A 14,336-nucleotide genomic window follows, 5' to 3' on the forward strand; every position below is an offset into this window, starting at 1 on the left:
GAGGCAGGGGTCAAGAATGAATTGATTTAGGTATGGGTTGTAACGCCCAGAACCCTTAACCCCAGATCTGGCGCATTATACCTGATAAAATCCTGATAATCCATAATCCATATCATACGCAGCGGAAAACATAAATATAATCTCCATATAACAATATACCATAGTTTACTAATTCTAACTATAATCCATAATAAATCATCCAACACCTGCATTTCCATAAATTTACATAACCCCCAAAACAATTAAATATTTTCACAATCATTCCTTAGTCAATAGCCTTAAAACATAAAGGCATAAAATATAAATATTTACATTCCCCAAAATTAACATAGAAATATACCATTTTCTTTTTCTATTTCCCAATAATGCTATAAAAACCTCGAGCTTTCAAAGTTCGATCTCGAGGAAATCTTGAAAAAGATAAATTCATATTCGGGTGAGACACATCTTAGTAAGGGAAGAAACAATATATTAAAGCAGTGTGTGGCCAACATGAGTTTATAATCAACATAATATTTACAGTTTGCAAATTCTTAACATAATTTCCGAAATCATTTTCTGATCATATTCAAACACATGCAAGATATTTTACTCACGAGATACCCAAGGATAGGGGTGATTACCCGCCCATACAAGTAGCACCCCCTTTTCTTTGATACATTTGGCAACCCAAAGGTCAAAACTAAAGCATACCAGGGCACTTACCTTACTCAGAAAGCCCTCAAGTGATAAATTGATCTCGTACTCACACAGTTCATACAAATGTTTACCGACAAAGGTCCTAAGGATAGGGAAATCTACCAACTCATACAAGTAGGTTCCCTATGCCCTAGTACGTTATGTGGCTACTGCCACATCTGTAGCTACTAGTGCACTCGCCTTACTCAGCAAGCCCTCAAGCGAAAGGTACACCTCGCTCAATCGTAACATGTTCTACGTACATACATACTTCTAATATCATAATACATCATTCTTTCTATCATTATTCAATCATACATATATGTTCATATTCATAGCTTAACATTGCATTGCATTTCACTTTAAGTGACTCTTTCCCATTCGTATCATTCACGTTTCACATTTCATTTCATTGCATTGTCATTCCATTGTCATTTCATTGTATAAACTTTTTCATTTCATTCCTTTGTACTACAGCCGCTCTTTAGTCGTCATCAGTTAGTCCACATAGAAATGTGTTAGAATTTGCTAACAGTTAGTCCACATAGAAATGAGCTAGATCTACTAACAGATAGTCTATATAGAAATGCGCTAGAATCTACTAACCCGGCTTTCAGCTGTCGTACATTTACTCAGCATCTTTCAACTGTTTACATGATTGCATTAACACACACAAGCAACATAGTCCATGTCATGTTTTATTCACAATGCATTACTTACTTAACCTGCATCTCATACATTTAACATATATTTCCACACAGCATTCTATTTACTCATGCCACACAATTTAGCAATAAAATTCATACACTGCCTGTAAAATAAGTCAACCAACATTTAATGTTTATATATTGAAAATACCTTTCATTTCTTACATAATTATCCTAAAAATATTTCCCACTTTCATCAGTTCATTTTCGCATATACATATCCAATAAACAACCCTAAACTCGAAAAAAATATAATTTAAACAGTTGACATTTTACCCATACCGAAACATATACACGTACATATAACACAATTTATTTTTTCATTAAATTCATAAAAATTCTGATTTAATATATATTTTTCCCCTTGCCTAGTTTCTTGAACTACTCCAATAGGGACTTCGAAAAATACCTGCGGCGCTCACCCAGACCCTGCATCAAAAATCCTAATTCCATTAAATTAATCTTAAATAAAATATTTATTTAATACTTCCTAGGCCCTTAAATACCCAATAAATAATTATCCCCTTAAATTTAGGCAAATTTCTCAAATCCCACTCTGGCTTTGGAGTATGGCCTAGAAAGCCCCAATTGAAAATTTATCCACGTTAAAATGACGGCAATTGCGACTAGGACCACGTGGTGGTACCCAATCGCCAATTTAACCGCATATTAACAGCGAAATTGAGATAATGGGGAAAAATTACCTTTCCCCAGGAGCAGTACCTAAGATGTTCCCATGAAAAATCTGTTCCAGTAGAAATGTCGGCAGTGGAACCAGGAATCCAACAACACCTTCCCTTTTCCGATTCGCAATAAACTCATTGAGAAATTGAGAGGAGAGAGATAGAGACGGAGAGGCGCGACACGCAGAAAATTTGCAGAGAGAGGGGGGGTGCCAGACTCCTCTGACTTCTTCTTCTTCTTCTTTCTTCTTTACTTTATCTTTTACTTTATATATATATATATCTTTAACTTATACTTATTATATATATATATATATATATATATATATATTTATATTTATATATTATAATAACTTACCTATATACATACATATATATATATATATACATATCTTATTTCAATTTTTTTTTTTTTTAAATCCAATGTAATAATATTTAATTTAATAACTAATTATTTAATTATTTAATTTATCTTAATTTAATTTTTTTTTAATTTTAATTTTTTTTCTTCTTTTTCCCACCTTTTAAATTTCCGGGTCTTTACATTCTCCCCTCCTTAAGAAATTTCGTCCTCGAAATTTGTTACCAGATCTTTCGTTCCCATAATTTTACGATTTACCATATCCCACACCATAATCTCAACAATACAATTATATACTTTAAATCCAATACACATCCAAGTTCTCCATATATGGACCAGTCTCACGGCCAAGGAACATCACTGTCGATGGATTTACCGTGGTTTTCAGAAACTTTTGAATGAATCAGAAAATCAAAGAAGTCCGCCAAGGGATTTCCGCCTCCAAGCTATAAGACAAAATCCTATACTTCCCTACATCATACCTACTTCTCAACACCAAACCTAACCCATCCATTTAGCATCCTTATCCTAACTGTTTCATATACTCTGGTATAAATCATCTCTAACCTAATACTCTAAGGTGCACCTTTCTTTTTGGGAGCTTTCCCATAAGAACTCCACGGTTAAGCGTGCTTGACTTGGAGCAATATTAGGATGGGTGACTTCTTGAGAAGTTTTCTTAGGAAGTGTGTGAGTGAGGACAAAACACACTAAAAAGTACACGTGTTGATTTGTGGGGCCAGTCATTAGTCCGATAAGGCCCGCCCCCCTGTTGTCTGGTCCAGGTGGAGGAGAAGAGATGCAGTGCTCCCTGACAGAACCAGGTTGGGATGTTACAAATGGTATCAGAACCAACACTCAGCCGGAAGTGTGATAAGATTCACATCGCCTGGGTTTGGAAATGTGGGTTCGCAACGAGGACGTTGCGTTCTATAAGTGGGGGAGAATGTGATACCCCATGGATGAAAGACTTAAAAGATTAGATGTTACTACCCATATCAACAAGGTGCACCTTTCTTTTCGGAAGCTTTCCCATAAGAACTCCACGGTTAAGCGTGCTTGACTTGGAGCAATATTGGGATGGGTGACCTCCTGGGAAGTTTTCTCAGGAAGTGTGTGAGTGAGGATAAAACACACTGAAAAGGACATGTGTTGATCTATGGGGCCAATCATTAGTCCGATAAGGCCCGCCCCCTATTGTTTGGTTCAGGTGGAGGAGGAGAGACACAGTGCTCCCTAGCAGACCTAGGTTGGGACGTTACATGGGTACTGTAACTCTAAGACTCGTCCATCGAATTCTTGGTGGTAGGAGAAGAAGGAATTTTACTTTGGAACTTTTGGGTGGTAGGGGAGTGGTTCCTAGGGATCCTAACCGTACTACAATTTGGTTACTGAATTTTGTAGGTACCACTTTTTAAAGAATGATCCAGAATATATTATCTATTGAGAGAAAAAGGTTTTGTCGGGACTAGATTTTTGGGGAATTGAAATGAGAATTAAAGTTGTTGAGTATTGGTGCTGAAGTAAGGGGTATTAGACTAGGATTTCCAATCCATCGGTTCGTGTTAGTTATCATTTTTTAATAGAGTTGTTTACGAGTTTAACTCAAAACTTGTTAGGTTAACGATGAATTTTAGTTGAGGTTATATTTAGCGAATTTCAAGGACGAAATTTTTATAAAGAGGGGAGAATGTAGCGACCCCAAAAATAATGTATGTGTAAGTGTAATCTTAAAAGAAATAATTAATTAATATTATATGAAATTAATTAATTAAATAAAAAAATAAAATGAATAGTATTATAAGGATAATAAAAACTTATTTGTATATATATAGAATCAGGAAAGGTTCAATTTGGAATTGAAACAAGGAAACCCCCTGGCCGAATGGAAGCTCTCTCTCTCTCTCTAAGATTTCTCTTTATTTCCCAACCAAATCGAAAAATAAACACCATATCTGGGTCCCAACTCTACTCCTGAACGTTTTAACCGGAGTGTATTTGTTGTTTGGACGTTGTAGGCACCACTTTAGGGTTAAGGTAAGGGGAATAGATTATGTCAAGTTTATTTTAAGATATTCCCAATTAAGTTTGAGTATGTGAATTCAATTAGATTCATGTTGATTAAAATATGCCCAATTTTAATTGAGCATGTGAAATTAATCATAATCTATGTTCAGATTTTATTTTAAAAATATGTCTGAGTTAAATTAAACTGCAGGGATGGGATTTTATCAGATTTTTAGGAATACTTTGGAATTAAGTTAAACTGCAGGGATTTGATTTTATTGGACTCTCAGGAATAATTTGGAATTAAATTAAACTGCATGGATTTGATTATATAAGATCTTTGGGAATATTTTTGAATTAAGTTAAACTACAAGGATTTGATTTTATCGGACTCTCGGTAATAATTTGGAATTAAATTAAACTGCAGGGATTTGAGTATATCGGGTTTTCTAAGTATATAATGGAATTAAATTAAATAGGTGAAATTAATCATATCTCTATTTTCAGAAAAAAAAATATTTTTCTTAGATAGTTATTATATTATGAATTATCACTCAATTTTGTGTGGCATAAGTAATGAATATATTTCTGCATAAGTAAACCTGTTAGAGTATTTTATGAAAATGTCCAACAAAGTATATATGATAGATTTATACAGAGTTATGATATGAAATATGACAGTACTATTCAGATTTATAATATGATAGTATTATTCAGATTTATAATATGACAATATTATTCAGATTTATGACATGACAGTATTATACAAATTCATGATATAACAATATTATTCAAATTCATGATATGGCAGTATTATTCAGAATCATGGTATGGTAGTATTACATGGAACCATGATATGATAGTTTTATACAGAATGATGAACATGTCAAATTTTATACAAACTTATGAAAATGAGAACTTTGATGGACTAATTATGTTCAGAGTACGGTACCGTTGCTAGTATGATATGTCAATGCAACCACACTATAGCAAGAGTGCTGGTCATTGGATAGTCAATTGAGCCCACAAGAGTGTAAAGTACCCCCCTCACAGTCCAGACCAGGCTGGGAAGGACAATCATACTTACATACACTTATAGTTTAACTTAACTTGGTAGGCCAACCAATGCTAAGTCCAGCCTTCGGGCCACACAACCCGGTCATGTGGGTTTATTACATGGTGGATATATGATTGTCCATTCAAAGAGGTTCATCATGACAATATATGTTGATTTACGAACACAAAGAAATTTATAAAGCCAAAGCATGTTTTTGAGAAAAGCATGTATTATCAAATATATATATATATATATATATATATATATATATATATATAGGTATGAGTACAGTTTTACATGATTTCTCAAGTTAAAGTTAATTATTTAATTGATGTTTTTTTTATACACTAAAACTCATGTTACCACAAACTGATAATAATCTATTTCATCTTACTGAGAGGTGTCTCACACCCCATGATTATCCAATATTTTTTAGATGTCATGTGGAGTATAATAGTGATCAGAGTAGCGAAGTGAAGCGTGGGTTGGATAGAAGGTCGTGTTTAGAATTATATTATTTTATTTATGTTTTAATGAGTTCTTATCTTTATTGTGATAATGGGATTGATATTGTTATATTGGGATAGTTTAGTACTCTAGTAGTTTGCATTTAAGGTCTTCCAATGTCTGGTTCAGTGATTATTATAATATGAAATATTCAAGTTATTACAAGTGGTATCGGAGAAATTTAAGCGAAATTTTTCAGTCACTACACTAAACCTGCGTCAAATGGTCCGAAGGTTCTCATGTTTGAACCATATAACCTGCAAAACAAGTCAAAATCAGGGTTCAAGGTGCCTAAAACATGGAATATAGATGTTTTTACCGCAACCCAACTACCGCCACCGTGATTGTAAGTAAAATGACCTGTTGGAACTAGTCCTGCATCAAATAAGCCAATGGGTCCCAAATTTAAATCGCAAGACCTAAAAACAAGTGAAAAATGGGGTTCGAGATGCCTAAAACAAGAAACATGCATATTTTTTACACAAACTGACTGCTACCACCATACTTATAAGAAAAAAGAGCCATGGGAACTAAACTGTCATCAAACGATGCAATGGTTCCCAAATTTGAACCATATGACCTACAAAACAAGTTTAAAATGGGGTTCAAGGTGCCCAAAACGTAAAATACACTTGTTTTTGTCACAAACCAACTACTACAACCATAATTTTATGTAAAATTACCTACAAAAACTAAACCAACATCAAATGAGCCGACGATTCCCAAGTTTGAATAGTATGACCTACAAAACAAGTCCAAAAGGGGTTCAAGGTGCCCAAAACGTAGAATATGTTTGTTCCTATGACAAACCAACTACCTCCACCATGCTCATAAGTTAAATGACTTGTGGGAAGTAGTCCTACATCAAACAAGCTAATGGTTCCCATGCTTGTATCGTATATAACGTACAAAAAAGTCAAAATCGGGGTTCAAGGTGACCAAAACATGGAATATGCATGTTTTTGTCACAAACAAATTACCACAACTATGCTCATAAGTAAAATGACTCGTGGGAACTAATTAAATTTGTGTCAAATTAGCTTACGATTCCTAAGTTTGAAATGTATGACCTACAAAACAAATAAAAAATGGGGTTCAAGGTGCCCAAAACATAGTTTATGCTTGTTCTTGTGACAAACCAACTACTAGCACCACAATCATAAATAAAATGATTTGTGGGAACTAAACTTGTATCAAATGGTCTGACGGTTCCCTAGTATGAACCATATAACCTTCAAAGCAAGTCAAAATCGGGGTTCAAGGTGCCTAAAACATGGAATGTAGATGTTTTTCCTGCAACACAACTGCTGCCACCGTGATCGTAAGTAAAATGACCCGTGGGAACTAGTCCTGCATCAAATGAGCAAATGGTTTCCAAGTTTCAACTACAAGATCTGAAAACAAGTCAAAAATGGGGTTCAAGGTGCCCAAAACGTGAAATATGTATATTTTTTACACAAACTAACTACCGTCACCATACTCATAAGAAAAAAGACCCATGGGAACTAAACCTGCATCAATTGAGGCAAAGTTAGAATACAAACAAACTTAGTAAACTAAGTTAGAATACAAACAAACTTAGTAAACTTAGTTCATTTTAAGCACTCAGGTGTCCAAATCGGACATACAAGGTCCAAACCAAGTGTGGCCAATCCCAACATGTCCATGACATTGAGCTCAACATGCGGGAGCTGATGGTGCCCAAAAATTCCATGTCAATTGAAAATTACGTGCATAAAGGCGAACTTAGTACACTTAGGTGAATTTAACCACTCAAGTGTCCAATTCAAGCATATAAGGTCCAAACTAAGCTGGGTTAGTCCCGACACATTCGTCACATTGAACTGGATCTACCAGATCTTACAGTGCCCAAAAACTCCTCCCCGAGAGCTTTTTCCCCACTTAGAAGTAAAGTTAAAATACAAACAACTTAGAACTTGTTCATTTTAAGCACTCAGCTGTCCAAGTCAGCATAGGACATCCAAAACTAAGTGTGGTCAATCTCTGACAACTCCTCCATTGACCCTGGAATGTGTCAGATCTAATGGTGCCCAAAATCCTCCCTAGAGTTTTTTTCCCACTTAGCAGTACAGTTAAAAATAACAAACATAGTAACCTTAGTTCACCGTTTTGCACCCGGTGTCCACTTCATCAGCACACAGATCACAACTGAATTGCAGTTCAGTCTGAACTGTCCGTCACATTAACCTAGATTGTCGGAGCTGACAATGCCTCAAAAGCTCTCCTCGGGAGCTTTTTCCCTACTTAGAATAAGTTAAGAATACAAACAACTTATTAAACTTATTTCATTTCATCTCAGCGAAGGCACTAGCTTATCATTCGTGCATACGGTCGAACTGAGTAGGGTGAATTCCGACTAATCACACTTAGTTATTTACATTGTTCATTTTTTTCACACTATGTTCGAAATGTCGTATCATTTTGCTACAATCAATTTTTCATTATAGTATAATACAACATTTTTTGAAATATTATATACTACTATCTTGTCTAATTATTATTTTATAGGTTTTGTGGTTGTCACAACACTACGAACGTGTCAGGCGCTATAGTCCTGGTCGAATGCGCGCAGCTTTTGACTTTTCCTGTATTCTTTGTTATCTGAACGTTTATTTTTAATTTTTTTAATTTCCCTTTGTATTTGTATGTTATTTTGCTTTTGACTCAATTTGTATTTTAATTTTTGACTACTTTATGAATGTTTTAGTAATTTTGGTTTAATTATTTAGGTTGAAATGTAATTATCAGGTTTTACAAGAACTTCAAAAAAATATTTTATTTCAAGTATAGTACGGTTTGAAAAACCATTACTAATAATAGCAGAATGCAGTATTAGTGGAAGATTGAAACCATCACTGAAGACTTAACACATCACTTTATAGACTCACTATTTTCTCTCGACTCGAATTTCAATCCCTAGAGACCAATATAGTAACAGTTTAACCGTTACTAAGTAGCATATTTATTAGGCGATTTTAATAACCACTAAAGTATAACACCCACAGTTTGATAGTTTATTGATTGTCACTATAGCATCATATAGTGATCACTGTCATAAATACTTGGGCTTTAGTGACGATTTTTGAGTCAAGAATAATGTAGATTTATAGTGACGGTCTTTAAACTTTTGAGTGATGGCATAGACCATCACTAATACTAGAATTTGAGTGACTACTTTATAACTCATTATTAATAAATAGTAGTAAACGCAGATCTGACAACTAATTTCAACCATCACTAGACTAATCGAACCATCATTACTACTAATTAGTGTGACAGTTTGTGTGACCTTATGTTTGGTGGTGATCGCCAGATTTCATTCCTATTCCTTCCCATTACTCTGTATGTAATGAACATGACCGCACGCCAACATCTTCCAGTAGTAAAGCCCAAAGCCCCGCCCCCCCCCTATACCAGGCTCAATTAATCTCCTTTGTGACAATATCCTAAAGAAGACAAAATGTGGGATATTTAGATACACAATTTAATTTGTTGTAATTTTGAACTATCAGATAGTAATTTCTGTGAAAGTGAGGTACAAGTAACGTATTCAATACTGGAAGGGAGGAAAACAAGACAAAACACGTATCCAGCTCATGTGGCTGGAGAGACACCCCCATTCGCATTTGCAACACTAGTGCGTGTGGTGGAGATGTCGTAGCAAAATCGGTCAGGTTTTGCAAAGTCATGTGGTTTGTGGCTCCAGAGTCAAAAGCCAAGGCACCGCAATCAATATCACAGGAAGAATAACTATCCCAGAATGAAAGTTACCTATAGTTGAGAAGAATTCATCATTTGGAAGACTCAGTTTGGGTATCAAGAAAGGTGGGGTTCGGCGGCTAACACTACAGCCACCTGCCTTTGTTTTTGCACCTACCAAGGCCTTCTTTTCCTTTGTCCTATAACTCATACCACCAATCAGGATGCCAAATCTTTTTTTTAAAAAACAAACAAAATTTTCCCCCCCCCCCCCTCCCAAAAACCTTTGTTTTTTTGCGACGCAGTTTGCCACAATGGGAAGCACTTCACTTCCACTAGACGGTCCATGAACTTAGAGGTTGTAATGGATTTTTGAACGGTGAGAGCTAGCAGATACCGCATAAATGGTGAGGTGGATGACTCAGTTTCAGAATCCCCCGCCCTTGTGTCAAAACCATGTTAGAGGTATTGGTCAAAGTTTCTATCACTCATAACTACTGCCAAAGGCCTCCCGTGAACATTAGCACATAAGCTTGCTCCTGGAAGGAAATGGGCGCATCTCATCGCTAACGGATGTTGTTGATCCATCATCAAGAACATCAAGGAAGGTTACAAACACGATCCTATTGGAGTATGTTGTTGCATGATGGATTTCCTGTGGGTCATTCCATCAGATTCAGATGCGAAAAATCTCTTTTCCTGCCAGAATCCTGTAGTTCCATTGTAGAACTTCTCAAATAAGAGAGTCGTCGGCTTGTTGCAATCGCGAACCACACATAGTCAAGAGTTCATATACTTGATAAGTATCACTGCCATAAAAATAAGGTCATATAAGTGGCATCCCATACTGAGTTTGCAGTGGGAAATCGGATGACATTTTCAATGAGTGTCGATCCATAAAACGTTCCAACCATCATTTGACAATAGCATTGTCAGTATTCCCTTTTTCGAAAGGATGGATTGACTACGGCAGTGGTGGCAAAAGTCGTCGTTGAGATAGCCCAGCTTGTCTTTGTGGGAGATGTACATTTCGACACCTGGGCCAAAGAGCATAGATTGTGCCATCCCACTTGATACTAATTGGTGGGAGCGTGTGGTCGGGTTGGTATCAAAGCTTTGTGCAAACTTCAATCCTTTTGTGGTCAATAAACTAGGATTGAGGAAGGTGGGATTCATCATTATAGGAAGTCTGTATCGGCCATGAGAGAGAGTATGCAGCTATAAGAAACTTTTCCCAATAAAAAACTGTTTGGCCTAATAAGGTCCTTCAATGGTTTTTGCTGATAACAACAAATGATGATTTAACTTGAAAAAGGGTTGAGTTTTGTGGTTTTCAACAGGAAATATGGAATCAAGTGTGACTCAAAGAAAAGCTCAAATATAGCTCGAAGTATGGTTTTAAGAGAGAATAAGTATAAGTCAGTATGAATTAATTTCTCAATGATCCAAGAGGGCATCAAACATATGTAAAACTCAGGCAAATGTTCAAAGAATCTCAAGAGCCAAAGAGAACTCAAGCGTGACGGCTTAGGAACATATTTGTAGTATTTCAAAAGCAAAAGGCAACATATCTTTGAATATTTTTTGAGCTTTTTCTAAAGAATTATCAAGGTTTAATACCTATTAAGAAATATATTGAATTAAGTTTTTATAAAATTCATGGGGGAGAGCAAACAGTTTTAAACAATTCTTTTTGATAAAACAGATTTTAATAGCTCAATGACTAAACTTTTCAGTTCACATGACTGAAGTAGAGACTTCATGACTGAACTTTTAAGTTCAGACATTTGAAGAATAAAAAAAAAAAAAAAATACTTCAGACGTCTGAAGATAAGTCCAGACTCTAAGAATTTCTAGACATGCAGAGAGTTGTAGCAACAAGTTTCATACATCTGAACTTGCGACTTCAGACATCTAAAACCTGCGACAGATCAGCACGTCTGAACCCTTACTCAGACATCGTGAACCCTGTAAATCTAGTTTTTCTATTTTTTAAGGGTTTAAGGAATTCTACGACGAAACCTCGCCACTTCAGACTTCTGAAACAACTGTTCAACGGGCAAAAATTTTAAACTCTTATTTTTAAAATGTAGCCTAGCCGTTTATGAAACCCAAATTTTTCGACACTTGCGAAACTTTTAAAGGAAACTCTTGTAACACGGAAACCTACTGGCACAGCCTAAAATCTGGCATGGTTCTTGTGAATCAAAAATTTATCCGCAACACTGAAATTCTCTCAATGCTCTCTTTGCCTCAAATCTCTTTTTACTTACTCAATCTCTTGCAAAGTGAAAAGAATTGCTGTTTCTGATCTTTTTTCACCAATCCTGAGAATTCTGATTTCTTTCTCATCTGGAGAAAGATTTTGGTGAAGCGTTCTTTGAAAAGCTTTTCAAAAGTTTATTTCATTCTGATATTTTATCTGTGAAGTACATAGTTTTGGGATTGACTAGCTGCTCTTTCTCATTTGTGTGAGGCTTCTCTTGTACCACCAACCCAGATTGTTGATATTTCTCTGTAGATTTTGGACGATTCCAGGCTGTTGAACTTTGACACCAACAAGGCATATTGTTTGGAGAGAGGCGGGCTCTAAACCTTGACCAAGGAGTGCTTTTAACAGGTATGTTCCACTCATCTGTAACGGAACTGCTTAGTGGAAACCTTAGTATTTGCCAAGGGCGAGGATGTAGGCTGTGGTGAAGCAAACCTCGTAAAAATCTTGTGTCCTTTCTCTCTATTTTTATATACAATTTTGCTGTGTTGTATGATTTCAAAGTGTCAGGTAACAAGTTCCAAATAGAAAGCAACCAAGACTCTTGGTATTTAGAAAGTATGTTTTTTTTCAATTAACCGTTTTGCGAAACCCAGAAGGAAGTACAATTGGTTTAATCTGGGAATCTTAAATCAAGAGCAAGCGTATACTAAATCTAATTCAAAGAAGGTGATAACATTCACAGGTAATCAACAAAAGCAAAATTATCCTTGATTGAGTGATTGCATTTTTTTTTTTGCTTATTGATTGTCTTGGTTCTTTAAATTAACAAGTATTCTATCTAAGTGTGCTTATAATTATCTATTGTGCTTTCTTAGTAATCTCAAAAAAGATTAAATACACAAATTAAAAATTCCTTCCAATTCACCCCAGCCTCTTGGGAAGCTATTCCTCATTATTCCTAATTTCAAAAACGTGGGTCAAATAGTGTAAAAAAATCCAGCTAGGCCGCTGTGGATATTCGAGATGTTTGGCGACGATGCATTTTCGGCAACGATGACCTGAATCATCATTGCAATTGAAAGGGCAAGAGCAGCCTTTCTGAAGGGCTAGATGAGTCAGAGTTAGTGCCGGAGCATGCGGAAGAAGAGTCACATTTGGCAAAGGATTCAGAATAGTAAATACCAGAAAGAATCGGCAGAAGCATGGTCCATAGCAATGGCTACGATCTAGTAGTTGGCAGTGGCTAACCGAGGTCTTTAAAGCATCAGAGAGTCAAGACTGTGTTCCCGATCGTGGTGCCGTCGATGCATTATCGAGAAGATTATTGTAGGTAGGGTTTTGAGGATCTAGAAAATTAGAGAGAAGCCAAGTTGTGTCATAAATTTGGAACACCTCTGCCAAAGAGGTGATTAGATGGAATTTTTTTTCATCAATGATAATTTGAGTAAAGGTCCAAGGACTTGCTCTGATACCATGTTAATTATGCAGTAATTTATTTCATCTTCTCCCTCTTTTTACATTGAAAGAATACATTTAAATAGAAACTTCCAATCTATCTTATTTTTGGTAATACGAATACACTAATTACTACAGATATCACAGTAATGAATTTACACCTAATAGCTATATTTCCTAAATCAATTTCTCATAGCTCACGCGATCATAATCTACAACTTTTTATTAAACACATAATAGAAAAATCAATACTCAATCAAACATATCTACATGGGTAACAAGCGTATAATTAAAGTTGTTGCAATTTTATGTGCAGCTATGAAAGCAAAAAACAAACAACAACTATTCATTCAACACAACCACCACTTAATTAACACAACTCATCCAAGCATTACAACTGAACAAAAAGAGAAAATAAAAAAACATAATTACTAAATTTTCAATTTAACAAAGCTTCTTAAAAATTTATATAATCAATTTCATCATTTAAAATATATATCATGTTTCCTCAATTTTTTAAGTGTCTATGAAAAATAGTGGAAGTGAGTAACTCACTCTGCAACATCCATGTGTAATCAAAAATAAAAATAAATAAATAAATAGTTATTCCCTTAAGATTGTTGGAAAAAGAATCTAGAATAAGATGCCAAAAAAATTTGAGAAAATTATTATTTAGGTGGGAGTGCACCATCTTTAGGTATAGATTTTCGCACCTCCACTTATGCAGAAAGGCTCGTGGCATCTACTCCCCAGATTCAACACTTTCATTGGCAATGCCATTCACATTCGAGAGACAAGAACAGTACGACTTGCTTAATCCAGGAAAAATATGTTCCACCAACAATGACTGCAGGAAAGCATCACGTTTGGGTCCTTCTAAAGAATTTTCAAAAAAAAGAATTTTGTGACAAGAAAGAAATAGTAGCCATTAATTTAGTTATATATC

Source organism: Malania oleifera, chromosome 1 (assembly GCF_029873635.1).
Source record: "Malania oleifera isolate guangnan ecotype guangnan chromosome 1, ASM2987363v1, whole genome shotgun sequence".
Taxonomy (NCBI): Eukaryota; Viridiplantae; Streptophyta; class Magnoliopsida; order Santalales; family Ximeniaceae; genus Malania; species Malania oleifera.